General features: G+C 40.6%; 1 long non-coding RNA gene across 1 annotated transcript in view; it reads left to right on the forward strand.

Annotated features, from left to right (window-relative positions):
- The first annotated feature begins 2,947 nt into the window (after window positions 1-2,947).
- Window positions 2,948-12,653, forward strand: part of LOC123242600 — a 73,188-nt gene continuing 63,482 nt past the window's right edge. Inside the window, exon 1 of the long non-coding RNA XR_006505827.1 lies at window positions 2,948-3,094. This is a non-coding gene — a long non-coding RNA (uncharacterized LOC123242600). The remainder of the gene's footprint in view (window positions 3,095-12,653) is intronic.

Here is a 12,653-nt window from a genome sequence, read left to right on the forward strand (position 1 = left end):
ATTAATTTTTTAATTTTCATTTTTTAGAAAAATTTTCCATGGTTACATGATTCATGTTCTTACTCTCCTGTCACCCCTCCCAACCCCCTCCCCTGTAGCTGACTTGCATTTCTACTGGTTTTAACATGTGTCATCGATCAAGACCCACTTCCATATTATTGATAGTTGCATTGGTGTGGTCGTTTCGAGTCTACATCCCCCCCAGTCTTGTCTGCATCAACCCATGTTTTCAAGCAGTTGTTTTTCTTCTGTGTTTCCACTCCTGTAGTTTTTCCTCTGAATGTGGGTAGCATTCCTTTCCATAAATCCCTAAGAATTGTTGGACAAGACATTTCAAATCCTAACTGCAGTACGAATCCTTTATTGTTCACCTGCCCTTCTCTTCCACCAGTGCCTTCCCTCAGTGTTGCCTCCCATTTATACTGTGTACATTTTATGTGTACATAGTTGCTTGCATGTGGTCTCCCCTTTTAGAATGTAGCTTCATGAAGTCAGGGATTGTTTTGTCTTTCTCTGTAACCCCAGAGCTTACCACAGTATCTAGAAAATAGTAAGTGCTATCTGTCTGTGGACACTGGCATTACCTTGCCTGTCTTCAGATTCTGAATTCTTACTAGTTGACTTCCATTCCTGGAATGGTTACTCTCCCCATCTCCTTCAAGATTCAAATTCCACCTGCAAGAGTCCATCCTTCTTGGTCCCAGTCTCCCACCGTTCCACCCCCAGCTAGTTCCTTCCCTCTGAACTACTTTGCATTTACACTGTATATATCTGACATATACAAAATTGTTTGCATGTTCTTCCCCCCACTCCCAGCTCCCTTTAAAATGTGAGCCCCTTGAAATTAAGGACCGTCTTTTGGATTTTCTTTGGATCTCCAGTGCTTACCAATACATAGTGACTGGCACATAATATAAATTTAATAAATGCTTGTTGACACTGACATCTTCTGGGGCAGTTTTACCTGGATTATATTAGCTGACTCTTAAAAGGATTTCAGTAGTAGGGGCCCTTTTGTTATTCAATCTTGTTTGACACTTCCTGATCCCATTTGGCGTTTTCTTGGCAAAGATACTGGAGTAGTTTGTCTTTTCTGGCCCCAGCTTATTTTACACATGAAGATACTGAGGCAAACAGGGTTAAATGATTTGTCCAGGTGTCTGAAGCCAGATTTGAACTTAGATCCTCCTGACTCCAGAGCTAGCTCTCCTAGCTGACCCTAATAGGGATTGTTACCTTTCCTAAATCTTGCCTGGAAATCCTTTAATAGGAGTCAGAACTTTTCATTTCACTAATAGAGGGAAAGGTAAAGGTGCAAATGGCCTCCAAGATGAAATTTACACGGTGTAAGTTATTGGCATCAGATTTTTTCCCCCCAGAGAACAGATTTTTATAGAGCCAGGAAGAAAACAGTGAAATGTTTGTGGGTCTCTCCTGTTAGCTATATGTGTTAAAAAGTGAGTCTGGGATCTCCCTAAATTTCTATTTCACGATTTTGCCTGAATAAGATCCTCCTTTGTTCTGATAATAATTATAGATTATGTGCTATCATTCTCATTTTATGAGACAAGATACTTCCCAAATTCAGTGACTGCAACTCTTCTACTGATTATCTTGTTATCTTGAGCAGTACCCTTAATTTCTTCCCACCTAGGTTTTCTCACCTAATCGTCAGAGTGGTGGTGGGTTATTTAATCTTTTAAAATTTTTTTAAACTTTTGCTATCCATCTTAGAATTAAAAATTGTAAGGCAGAAGAGCAGTAAGGGCTAGGAAATGGGATTTAAGTGACTGGTCCAGGGTCATACAGCTAGGAAGTGTCTTAAGTCACATTTGAACCCAAGACTTCCTGTCCCTAGGCTTGGTTTTCAATCCACTGAGTCTTGGATTACTTCATCTTTAAGGCCCTACCCAACTCTAAATCTTCCAATCCAAACGAGAATAAGTGATTTGCCTGGGTTCGCAAAACTAGTTAGTGGCAAGGTCAGGAGCATAACCCAAATCTCCTAATTCTCAGTCATGGCGAGTCATTCATATTCTTTTACCTGATTTGCTTTTATCATCAATAGGCCCTGGGACAAAACGGCAGACCGACCCTGAGATAATGCTGGAAGTAACGCGGCTTTGTTAATACACCAAGAAATCTCCTAACTAAAGGAATAATCGGTACTGCCAAACCCTCCCGGAGCTGACAGAGCGGAAAAAAAGAAGGTATCAAGCCTTTCTAGTCCTGCATGACCGGCCTGAAGCGCCACCTTGACCACAGAATTACTGCAGCTCAGCTCGTGGGGAGCAGCTCATAGTTCCCCAGACCAAGCCCCGGGTGCACGTGGGTGCTGAGTTTCTCCCAACCCTAGCCAGTGCATTCTCTCTAACCTGTGAGTGCCCCAAGGCTCCTCTGGGCAATCTGGGGCATTTGGGGTGCCTAGGAATCGAACTTGAGGGAGATCCCTAAACCCCTTAGAAAAGTAGTACGAGAAGTTGGGGGCAGAGAAAGAATGAATGGCTCTGTTTGCCCGGCTTCCAGGGGCTGCGGTTTGGTGGGGAGGGCCTTACGGTCTGTCTTCTTCGGTCCCCCTCCCCCAGATCCCCGGGCGCTGCAGCCACGCTCACTCTCCCACCCTGGCGGTCAACTGCGAAAAGACACCGCTGCCGCGCGGGAGTGAGAAGAGAGCCGAATTGGGGCTGGGGAAGCGCTTGCAGCGCCGCGCCATTACGAAGTCCCGGGGAGGAGACTAGCTGCCTGGCGAGCTCTCTTCCACGCTCCCCGCCCCATCCCCCGCTGCTTTCTCCGCCTCTCCTTCCTGCTTTTGGGAGCAGCCCCCTTCCAGCCTGGCCCTGCCCGCCCGATTCCCCCTTCTCTCCTCCCCCCACAGTTCTAGCCGTGCACAGGCTGCTAGAGCCCTAGCACCCTGGGGCTCTGTGCGGACACGCGTCAGTGGCCCGAGTACTAGGGGATCTCGACTTCAAGTGACTGCGGCGGCGGAAAGAGAAAGGGCAGGAGGAGGGGAAGGAGGAGGCTTTAGGAGGGGTGTCAGAGGACGTCCTGGAGCTGCCGAGAAGATGTTGGGTGTAGCGGCGGGAATGACCAACAGGTAACAAGATGACTCCCTCCTTTGCATGCCTGCCCTCCCACCCCCATTCATCCCTTGCTGCTGCTGCGGTGGCAACTACCGGAGGAGGAAGAGCTGGACTAGAGGAGGAGGAGAAAAAGGAGGCGGAGAATGGTGCGGAGAACGGTGCGGAGATTTGCTCCCGAAGCTAGACAACTTGGGGCTCCTCCACACTTGCACTTCACTCTTTCTTCTCTTGGTTCCTCCGGCGCCGGGGCGCTGTGGGGGTGGCAGCTCCTGCCGGAGGAGGCCGGCGTGGGTGGGTGCTGGGGCGGAGCAGCTGGAGAGCTGCTGGGGGCTGCAGAGGAAGCCTTTGGTCTGGCGGACCAGGTTAGCAGCTAGGGCTGCGCAACTCCCCCGGACTGGGGCTGCTGGGCGATTGCCGCACCTCCACGGCGAGAGCTCGGGCTTCAGGAGCCCAGCTTCTTTTGGGCCGAGGAGCGATGACCTTTTGTGCCTGCCCAGCGCACCATTAGAGGCTGAGGCAGGGGGACATTTATCTTGATTTAGGGGGGCGATGACCTTTTGTGCCTGCCCACCACACTACTCGAAGCGAGGGCTGTGGGGGCATTTAGCTTGGTTTAGTGGGGCCGGAGAAGAAGCTGGGTCTGGAGTAGAAGACCCTCCCCGGGTCGAGAGCCTTTTTTTTTTTTTTTGTTAAAGGAGTCAGCAGTTGTGCGGTCTGTAGTAGCCGCCGTCGGGTGGTTTTTGAAGTCTTTTTTACGGTACCTTTTCCCTCCTCCCTTCCCCCACCTCCTGGAGTGGGCTGACTGGCCACGGATGTCTGAGTCGGGTTTGAGTCAAGTCTGTGCGTTTGCATAGTCTCCAGCCCAGGATCTGGACTTTGACCTCGGGCTGGATCTGAGTGGGTGTGGGAAGGGGTAGTGGGGGGTTAAACCAACCCCAGAGGGTCAGGGAGGTTGAGGGCGTGATGGGGCCTGGAAAGAAAGCCACTGGCCCCGGAAACACCAGAAAAGATTGAAGTGCAGCAGTACTCAGTTAATTGAAAAACCTGTACTGTCGTCGCAATTCCCCAGAGCCAGGCATCTGAGAGACAAATTAAGGGCACAGTGACCAACGACTCGTGTGTGTGTGTGTGTGTGTGTGTGTGTGTGTGTGTGTGTGTGTGTGTGTGTGTGCTTAAAACACACTGGATGGAGCTCTATCAGTGTTCCGTGTGTGTATTTAGAACACATTAGATGGATGGAGCTCTGGCTGTCTGTTTCTTCTGTGTATGTGTGTTTGGCACACACTGTATGGAGCTTTGGGTTTTAGTGTGCCTTCTCTGTGTGTTTTTTTTTAGAACACGCTGACGGGCGCTCTGGATGTTAATTACTTTCCTTAGGCATGTGTTTTAGAACACATTGGATGGAGATCTGGACTCAAATGTTCCGTGTGTGTTTTAGAACACACTGGATAGAGCTCTGGGTGTCTTTCTTCTCTGTGTGTGTGTCTTTCAGAACACATTGGATGGAGCTCTGGGTGACAGTGTTCCTTTTGCAGCCTAAATATTGTTTTAGTGGCAGCTCCCTGTGCAGAATGGAATTCTAACATTTTTACAAAGTTGCCTACATGAGATTCTGACTAAAGTTCTCCTGCCCTCTTCTGTGCTGGGCTGTTGCACCTCTGACCTATAAAGGAGTGCTAACCCCATATTTGTGAAATGTCAGTCATTATTAATTATAATAAATGTCAGGTCCTGCTTAATTTTTGAGGAAGTTGTTCATTTGTTTTAAGAAGTAGCTGATGCTTTCCCTTCGGGTGTGACAGTTCTGGGTGCAAATAGTTAAACATCATTTCTTAAGACATATTATATGCCAGGCATTGTGCTACATGTTAGGAAGACAAAGACAGACAGAAGTTGCCCTTGCCCTGAAAGAGTTCACATTCTGTGATATATAATGTATCATTTTGTTGGGCATTTTAAAATTAAAATACAATTTTACTTTTACTTTTTCTTTAAATATCTATGTTGTATTAATAGTGGGGGGGTGTAAAATTAAGCAGCAGTTGCCTATTGAACACTGAGTAAGTTATATAATTTTTTTTCTCTTTTGTTACATGAAATTGTTGGACCAGGTGAACCTAAAATCTCTTCTAGTTCTGATATTCTGTTGGTCTATCTAGTCCAACAAATGTTTATTATTGCTTATTATTTGCTAGCTACTAGAGATACAAAGTGCAAAATAAAACTGTCTTTTGCCCTTTGTGAGGAGAGATACATGCTTGAATCCTTGCTTGGATTTGTGATTTCTTTGATGTGACTACCTCCATCACCAGTGCAGAATGCCACCCATGCACACTTTCCTATACTCTTCAACTATTAAATTAAATTAAGTTAAAATAATAGCATTTACAGATGAAAACATATGATTTATCACTTTTTTATTTGGACATATGATTTAGGGTTTTGGTTTTATAAGACTATTCACTTACAAAAATAAAATAAGGTAATATGTTTTGCATAGTAATATATGTATAACCCAGAAAAAAAATTTAAAACATTATAGCATTTGTAGAGCTCTTTTATCTCATTTCATTCTTACAACAACCTTGAGAGATTAGTTGATATTTTCCTAATTTTTCAGATGAGGAAATTAAGGCAAACAAAAGTTATGACTTGCCCAGGGTCACCAGGCATTAAGTGTCTGCAGTGGTATTTAAATTAAGAATTCCTGAGTCTAAGACTCCATCTCTGTCACTGTGTCCCAGATACTTCCACAGGAGGTCTGCCCAGCCTTCTGGTGGTTCTCCTAGAAATTGGTTGACATTCCCTGGATATCTGTGGAGCACAGGAATTGGCTATTGGTTATCCTTTGTTAAACCTATCTAGTGATCTCATATGACATTTCTTCTGGGTTATTAATTATTTGTTAGTAATCTGTTGCAGTCTCTTACCTTCCATGTCACTTTTTGGGTGTCCTGCAACTTTAATTCTTTGGAGACTTATGGTATTACACAACTCACAATCAGAAAGCATTACTAGAAGAATATTAGTATTAAAAGATGGGCCTTTGTTTCAGGGAGAAGCTTGAGGGCACTAAAACATTGTGTAATTCACCAACTGCAGATGCAATCCAGCCTCTTTTTCCCCTATTAATTTCTGGACCCATCTTACTGTTCATCTACAGTGTTTGACCAAGATGTAGCTTGGTGCTATAATATACTGTATATCATAGCCTGAACAATAGGCATTCTTCATACACTTAGTTCTTAGCCTAAGAAGCTTTTACTGTGTGCACAGTGCTACTGTTGAATAGCAATGCTTTAATTTAATTAATGTCACCTCCCACTTCAGTCTATTAGATTATGTTCAGCTGTACTTTAATTCAAAACAAAGCAACATTTTCAGGATTCTACTAAAGAATTGCATACTTGACAATTTTAAGTATTCTGTCTATTACATGATGCAGAAGAGGATAAGAAGGAAAGGAGGAAAGGGAGAGGAGAGAAAGAAAAGGAAGAGAAATAAAACTGAGGCAAGAAAGGAGAGAAGGGGAAGGGAGAAGAGAAGAAGAAATAAGGGGGTAAGAAAGGAAAGGAAGAAAAAAAGAGCAGTAATAGGTGAAAAAGAAGAGAGAGAAGGAAAAAGATTGTTATTTAGCTGAAAGGAACTATAAAGATCACCTAGTCCAGTGGTGTCAAACTCAAATAGAGACAGATTTCTGTGTATATTGAATTAGCATATTACAAATTAACATTATCTATATTGTGTGGAATTTTTATTTATTTATTAAACATTTCACAATTAAATTTTAAACTGGTTCAGGAGTTTTGCTGGTTTTGTGGAAATTTGATGACTGACCCAGTCCAGTCACTTTGGGCCAGAAAAGTTAAATGGAAGGTAAAAAAAATTAACGGTAAAAGGTTAAAAATAATAACAACATAATAGCCAATGTGTATAATTAGCACTTTAAGGTTACAGTTCATTTAAAGGCTTTATCCCATTTGAACTAATCAAAAAATCCTTTAATGCAATAACACTTCAGATATTGATATCCCCATTCTTCTACAGATGAGGAAACTGAGCTTCCAAAGAGATTTGCCCATTATCAAAGTTATTAATTGTCAGAGGCAGTATTCACACCCAGGTCTCTCCTGACTACAAGCCCAGTGCTTTTCCCCAGTATTGGGCATACTGAAATACTTGTAGATTACTTGGGACTTTAAAAGGGAAGGGTCATAGGATCATTCAGATTTCACCCAATATATATGTACAGTCCAGTGGTTCCCAAACTTTTTTGGCCTACCTCCCCCTTTCCAGAAAAAATATTACTTAGGGCCCCCTGGAAATTATGAAACTCTTTAACTCAGAATAGAATGTAATACAAAAAAAGTGTGGCCATCACCGCTTCCCTGGATCACTGCAGCACCCACCAGGGGGCGGTGGCGCTCACTTTGGGAATCACTGGTGTACACTAACTTTTAGGTGTTTGATAGAACTTGGTGACCAAGTCTTCTTGGTTCAATGAATGAATATAGTGAGGCAATTAGTGTAGTGAAAAGAACTCTGCATTTGGACTCAGGAGATCTGAGATCTATTTCTGGTTTTACTACCAACTTGCTAACAGAGCAAATCACTTTACCTTTCTGGTTTTGGTAATGAGGGATTTGGACAGAATGTGCTCCAAGGAAGGTGCTTTCCAACTCTGACATTCCATGAGTCTATGAGTCACTTGAGGATGAAAAAACCTGTGCTGTCCCATGAGAGGTATTTTCTGAACATTGTTATAGCCTTTGTTAAGGAGAAGGAAAATATTATAAATGTTAAAATATTGATTTTAAGGATTGACTAAGAATTTCTGAGATGTTTTTTAGTGTTTTTAATTTGGTAAGTAGAAGAGGAACGGAAAACTGGCATTCTTATAGCACTTTAAGGTTTGTAAAGTACTTTCTTTTTTTTTCTTCTTTTTTTTTTTTAACCCTTACCTTCTGTCTTGGAGCCAATATGGCTCCAAGGCGGAAGACCAGTAAGGGTAGGCAATGGTGGGGGTCAAGTGACTTGCCCAGGGTCACACAGCTGGGAAGTGTCTGAGGCCAGATTTGAACCTGGGACGTCCCGTCTCTAGGTCTGGCTCTCAATCCACTGAGCTACCCAGCTGCCCCTCCTTATATATCTTGAAAGACAAACATGCTACCAAAAAAAATGCTACTTGTTTTCCCTCCTATATCTGTCCACATTTGATTTGTTTATGCAAAACCTTTTAAATTTCATATAATTAAAATGGTCCACTTCATTTTGTGTTAATATCTTCTTTGTTTATTCATGAATTCATTTTAGCATGTATAGCTATACAGAGTACTTTCATTCTTGCTTCTAATTTGTTTATAATAGGACTTTTTTTTTTAAACCTTACCTTCAATACTGTGTGTTAGTCCTAAAGCAAAAGAGTAGTAAGGGCTAGTCAATGGGATTTAAGTAATTTGCCCATTCACACAGTTGGAGGAGTATGAGGTCACATTTGAACCCAGAACTTCACATCACCAGGCCTGGCTGTCTATCCACTGAGTCACCTAGCTGACCTTCATTTAATCTATATATAGTAGATGGAGCTTTTAGCTTTAAAAAAAAACCTGTCTTGCACATATATAATTACTATTTTTCAAATGTATATAGATACTGTTGTAAATAAAGTAAAATTTTATTTAAGTCTTACTAGATTTACAATATTTTTAAAAATTATTTTTTCAAATGCATACTAAGACTATTAATCTAGAATTTGAAAGACACCTTAAAGGTCATCTAGTCCAAATTTTTCTTTTCATGGAGTTGGAAACTGAGATATAGAGTAGATGAAGTGACTTGCAGAGCTGGGATTACTAATACAACTGCTATTATGTGAGATTTTGAATTTTTTTAAAATGTTAAAAGGTATTTTGACCCCTTAGCTTTGGTTATTGGACTACTTTACCAAGCTGCCTTAGTATTATTTTGAATGGTAGACTTAGAAGACTGCACCTACTTTGGCATTGCTGCTTCTATCCATTCAGGTCTGTACATTCAATCTGGAATAGTTTCTGTCCTTCTTAGGATAGTTATTTATATATACATATATTTGTATATTAATTATGAGTGTGGTGCTTGAATTCTTGCTCCCTTCTAGAGCCTCAGGATCATAATCCTTCCTTGACTCTCTTTAAAATAAACAGTATGTCTTGTACAAATTAAATTCTTTAAACCAAGAAACCATCTGGTTTACTGTTTTACAAGGGAAAATGGATCATAGTAATCTCTCTCTCTCTCTCTCTCTCTCTCTCTCTCTCTCTCTCTCTCTCTCTCTCTATTTCTTTCTCTTTCTATAAAATAGACCCTGATCATTGTGTTTTATATGGCATGAAAAGTATTGAATAAAGTAATAGCCTAGAGACTGGAAATTTACTTTTTTTTTTAAACTCTTACCTTCCATCTTAAAATCAACATTAAGTATTGGTTTTAAGGCAGAACAGCTGTATGGCTAGGCAATGGGGGCCAAGTGACTTGCCTAAGTCCCATAGCCAGCAAATATCTGAGGCCAGGTTAGGGAGGGGTATGAGAGACAGAGAGATGAGGGGAGAGAGAGAAGAGAGACAGACAGACAGACAGACAGACAGAGAGAGAGAGAGACAGAGAGAGAGAGAGAGAGAGAGAGAGAGAGAGAGAGAGAGAGAGAGAGAGAGAGAGAGAGAGTGTGTGTGTGTGTGTGTGTGTGTGTGTGTGTGTGTGTTAGTTAAGAGTTGGCAAATATGGAGTACATTCAATTGTACCACAGCGTATTTGTCTCTGTGTACAATGTTCTCCTGGTTCTGTTCTTTTTACTCTGCATCAATTCCTGGAGGTCTTTCCAGTTCACATGGAATTCCTCCAGTTCTTTAATCATTTGAGCACAATAGTATTACAAAGGATTGCTCTTTTACAAAAATGAATAATATGGAAATAGGTTTGAGTGATTATGTATGTATGTATGTATATATAACCCAGTGGAATTGCTTGTCAACTCTGGGAATGGGGAAGGATGAAGGGAGGGAGAAAACACAAATCATGTAACCATGGAAAAATTTTTAAATTAAAATTAAAAAAAAAAAAGAAAGGAAAAAACCCAAATGGGATCATGAAGAGCGAGACACAACTTAACAACAATAACGGTACATAAATTCATTTTGCTTAACTGTTTATTTTTGTACTAGGTAAGGTTTGTCTTTCTTTTTCAGCTAGAGAAGTAGGAGAGAGAATGAATTGTTGCTGACTGAAAAACATGTGTTCTCTAAGATTTCTTCTCCAAATTAAACATCTCCAGGTCTTTATATGGCATGGTCTCTAGTTCTTCCTACCTTTATAGGTTTATGTTACACCCTTCTCATTTATGTTTCAGCCACATGGAACCATTTGTTATTCCCTAATCATTTCTTCTTCTTCTCCTCCTTCATTTCCTCTATTTCTTCCTCTTTCTCCTGCTAATAATAATAATAACTGGCATTTCTATAGCATTTTACAAGTATCTTGTTTTATTCTTACAACAATCCTAGGAGGAAGATGCTATTATTATCTACATTTTTCAAAAAAGGGATGCTGAGGAAAACTGGTTAAGTGATTTATTTGTCTAGGGTCACATAGCTTGTATCTGAACTAGGAGTCAGGTCCAGTACTCCATTCTAAGGTTAGTCTCATTGTCTTTAACCTTGACTATTTCTCATGCCTACTCTTCAGGTTCATATGTTGAGATCCCATTCATCCCTCAAGACTCAGTTCAAATACAATCTCTTTCATGAAATTTCCTTTGATCTAGCCATAAATGATCTCTTCCCTATTAGACTCTCTCATTACATTTTGTTCAAAACCTTACCCCATACATAGTATAATTTATTTTACATTGATCCTTTGTTTTTTATTTTTTAGGCTTCTCCCCCGCCACTAGCTCATAAGCTCCATGAAGGAACCTTAAGAGTGTCATTTATTTTTTAATCTCCCCAAAGCATCTCATTCAGTGCCTTGAAAACAGTAGGTGTTAGTACATATCTTTTGAATGAATAAACTTCTAAAAAAGTTCCTGTTTATTTACAGTTGCAGAACCACTCCAGTGGTCAGACTGTTTTCTATGACCTGACTTTCCCTTTAGGAATGTGTTGTGTTTTTCAGAAGAATTGAGGCATTGTAGCTATTTCTGGGCTTTTACACTCAACAGAAAATGAGCCAATTCTCATAAGTGTTCACTCAGAAGCAAAATATATCAGAAAACAATATTTCAGTTCAACTTAATGTATGTTTATTAACTACCTTCTTTACACTGGTCATTTTGCTAGGTGATGGGATAAAACTAAGATTTAGATCCTTCCTTCACAAAGTGCAATGAGAATGAAAGTTGGATGGGGTGGAGATGAAGCATGTATACAAATAAGTATGATATGATATTCCAAAAAAAAATTTTAAGGAGAGTTTTCAGGTAAGAGTCAGGGAAAATTTTAAGGGTGAGATGGCAGGCACTAGAGTTGGATTTTGAAGATATCTAATTCTTAAGGGAGATAAAACTTTTTTTTTTTAGATAAAACTTTTAATGGGAATAGATGAGATCTGATGAATGGTTATCCCTTTTAAGCAATGGGAATAGAATGAGGAAAGACCTGGAAGTAGAAGAGAGAGAAGTTAAGATATTTGAAAAATAGAATGAGAAGTATTGGGGATTAGTTGGTACCAAATTATGAAGGCCCTTCAATATGAAGCTAGCTTTGGGAACCATTGAAGAATTTTTAGTAGACATTTAGTAACATTATTAGAACAGAGCACTAGTAAGTATATTCCCTTCTTACCTTTCATTGAAGATGCTAGGGAGGGGGAGGGATAATAAAAGAACTGATGTACCAGTGAGTTGGATTCTTTTACTTTAGCTTCCTCAGGGGTTTATGGTTTGTGGGGCATCATATTAAGCTTAATTAATACAAAAAGAGGCCCACCCTGGATATATTGTAGAGTTTTTTTAACAAAAGTTGTAGGGATTATTGAATATTGATTTAGATTTAGAAAAGGCAGCTAGGTGGCACAATGGATAGAGTACTGGCCTAGAATCAGGAAGATTCAACTTTGTGAATTTAAATTTTGCCTCAGACACTTGCTAGTTGTGTGACTAGGCAAATCATTTGACCTCATTTGCCTCAGTTTCCTCATCTGTCAAATGAGCTGGAGAAGGAAATGGCAAACCACTCCAGGATCTTTGCCAGGAAAATCCCAAGTGGGGTCACAAAGAGCCAGACACAATTGAAATGACTCAACAACAATAATATATTTAGAGGTAGAAAGGTATTTAGAAGGAACCCCTAATCAGATTTTACAAATAAATAAACTGAAGATCACATAGATAATAGGCAGCAGAAGCAGGATTTGAACTTGAGGCTTCTGTTCACTAAACCATGATAATGCAAATAATCTTATTTGGTTTTTAATGCATTTTTGGAATGCATTGAGCATCTCATGGACTGAGCAATGTGCATGAAACACAAACTGCTCAAAATACTCCAGGCACAAAATAGATGGGGCTTAGTTCTCAAAGGGGAACTTTAACATTTTAAAATA

The sequence above is a fragment of the Gracilinanus agilis genome, chromosome 3 (assembly GCF_016433145.1).
Source record: "Gracilinanus agilis isolate LMUSP501 chromosome 3, AgileGrace, whole genome shotgun sequence".
NCBI classification, from domain to species: domain Eukaryota; kingdom Metazoa; phylum Chordata; class Mammalia; order Didelphimorphia; family Didelphidae; genus Gracilinanus; species Gracilinanus agilis.